Raw genomic sequence first — 3,013 nt, 5'->3', positions numbered from 1 at the left:
TAAGATTCTCATAAGCCTTATGGTAGATTTTGGGCCAATGGGCTAAGTATGAGCCCACTTATCTTTGTACATATTAGATTAAGGTTTCATTATTTTTTAGCCTTGTATTTTGGGCTCCATAGTGTAGGGAGGGTACCCTGGTAATGTAGGATTTTTTAGCCCCTGTATTTTAGGACACCTAGACTAGTTTAGTATTAGGGGGTAGTTTTGTAATTTCACATGCATTAATTTCATATGTCCTTCATGCTTTACGTGCCTCATGACACCTAAGCCAACTTAGTGGAGAATATTGGACTTGATCTTGGATTAGTGGGCTCCTAATGGTTAGAAGGCTCCTTGGAGGTCAATCTTGTGATCTATCACAATCCCAAAGAGAGAACATCTTTCATACAAGATGCAAAATTTTAGATAAATCTTGTTCTCTCATTGTGGATAGTGGATCTTGTTGCAATTGTTGTTGTAGCACAAGATTACTTTCCAAGTTGAACCTCATTATCATTCCCCACCCAAAACCTTATAAACTTCAATGGCTCAATGAGCAGGGGGAAATGGTAGTTAACCAACAAGTGAAGGTACCTTTATCCATTGGGACATATAAGGATGAAATTATTTGTGATATAGTTCCCATGGAGGCAGGGCATATTCTTGTAGGAAGGCCATGGCAATTTGATAGGAAGATCATTTACAATGGCCTAACTAATGAGATTACCCTTACCCATCTTGGCATTAAATTTGTGTTGCATCCTCAAACACTTTCACAAGTAGCTAAGGATCAACTTACAATGAAGGACAAGAGGGATGGGAAAAATTTATAAAAACAGGGGAAAATTTATAAAAACAAAATAAAAAAAAGGACAATAAGGCCTTAGATCCAAAGGTCAAGGAGAAGGAAAAAGATGGAGGGTGTTCCTTTAAGAAAGTTGCAAAGAAAGAGAGTCATTTTTCAACAAAAAGAGATATTAAGAGAGCTCTTCTTCTTAAGCAATATTTCTACCTTCTCCTCTCAAGGGAGACTTCACTTAGCACTGTCACAATTCCCACACTTGAGGCCATTCCCCCAAAGGTCCAAGAACTCTAATAGTGTTGGATCAAGTGGCCTCGGAATAATTAAGAAGGGGGGAGGGGTTGAATTAATTATTAATGTACCTTGACTATTTAAAAAATCTATCCTTCTTAATGTTACTAGATTTAATTAGGCTTTTACTACAAAGTTAAGAAAGTAAAGAACAGTAATTGAAACTTAACCAAAAGTAAAAGTGATAATTAAAAGTGCACAGCGGAAATTAAAAATGTAGGGAAGAAGAAGACAAACACAAGAATTTTATACTGGTTCAGCAACAACTCGTGCCTACATCTAATCTCCAAGCAACCTGCGGTTCTTGAGATTTCTTTCAACCTTGTAAAAACCTTTACAAGCAAAGATCCACAAGGGATGTACCCTCCTTTGTTCTCTTTGAATAACCAAGTGGATGTACCCTCCACTTGAACTGATCCACAAGAGATGTACCCTCTCTTATTCTCAGTTACAACAACCCAAGTAGATGTACCCTCTACTTGTACCACAAAGGATGTACCCTCCAATCTGTTAAGACAAAGAATTCTCAGGCAGTTAGTCCTTTGAAATCTTTTGTTTAAGAGAAAGGGAAGAATCAAAAGAATTCTCAGACTGAGTCTTTTTGAATTCTCTTGAAAAGGGAGAAGGGAGACACAAAAGAATTCAGGCGGTTAGTCCTTCGTTCTATTGGAAAAGGGAGAAGAGAGACACAAAAAGAATTCAGGCGATTAGTCCTTGTTGAATTCTTTTTGGCAAAGGGAGAAGAGAATGAAAAATATGAATAGCACAAGTTTTTTATCAAAGAACTTTTCTTGAAAGAAAAATTTTTGAACAAAAACTTTTAGAAAGATGAAGAGAAGATGAATACAAAAAATCTGTTGAAAGAGTTGGATGATGTTGAGAGAGAAGATTGAAAGATAGATTTCTTGATAGTTTTTTAAAATACATGCCATGGTCACATATTTATAATTTCTTGATGACTCAAGTCAAAGTTTGTGACTCTTGGCAATTTCTTTTAAAACTGTTGGACCTTGTGGCCTCAATAATCTTAAGAGGGATAGGCTTAGAATGCAGAAGAAGCAACAATAATCAATTTAATAATGTTCTATAAACATGCAAGGCAAAATTGATTGCAATAACATAAATGAGATAAGGGAAGAGAGAATGCAAACACAGTTTTATACTGGTTCGGCCACAACCCGTGCCTACGTCCAGTACTCAAGCAACCCACTTGAGATTTCCACTATCTTTGTAAAATCCATTACAAAGTCTGAACCACACAGGGACAACCCATCCCTTGTGTTCAGGAATCCTTTACAACAAGAGACTCACAGTCTCTTAACCAATCTCATTGAATAAGAAGAATAGAAGAAGAATTCTCTCTTCAAGAGAAGAATATTACAATGAAGATCATGTAAGAATCCTTATAGATTTTGCAAGTGTTTGATCAAGGATTTCTTGAGAGAGCATTTGACAATGAAGTTCTTTTGGAATCTCTCTCATTGTCTTTTGAGAGGATAAGACATTTTTGCCAAGCAAAACTCTCTGTCTAAAATTCGTGCCCAAGTCACCTATTTATAGGCCTTTGATGATCATTCACAAATCTAATGAAAAGATGTGACTGTTGGCAGATTTTCTGAAAACTTTCCACTGGTAATCGATTACAATGTTTGTGTAATCGATTACACAGTTATAATTTGAAGGGTTATGACTTTTGAATTTGAATTTCCAAAGTTTCGTTGCTGGTAATCGATTACAGACATATGGTAATCGATTACATGTTGAAAAGTGGGTTGCTTGAGTACTAGACGTAGGCACGGGTTGTGGCCGAACCAGTATAAAACTGTGTTTGCATTCTCTCTTCCCTTATCTTATTTATTTTGTTGCAATCAATTGTGTCTTGCATGTTTAAAGAACATTGTTAAATTGATTGTTGTTGCTTCTTCTATATTCTAAGCC

Source organism: Glycine max, chromosome 13, assembly GCF_000004515.6.
Source record: "Glycine max cultivar Williams 82 chromosome 13, Glycine_max_v4.0, whole genome shotgun sequence".
Lineage (NCBI taxonomy): Eukaryota > Viridiplantae > Streptophyta > Magnoliopsida > Fabales > Fabaceae > Glycine > Glycine max.
Note: the sequence above shows the minus strand (reverse complement) of the source record.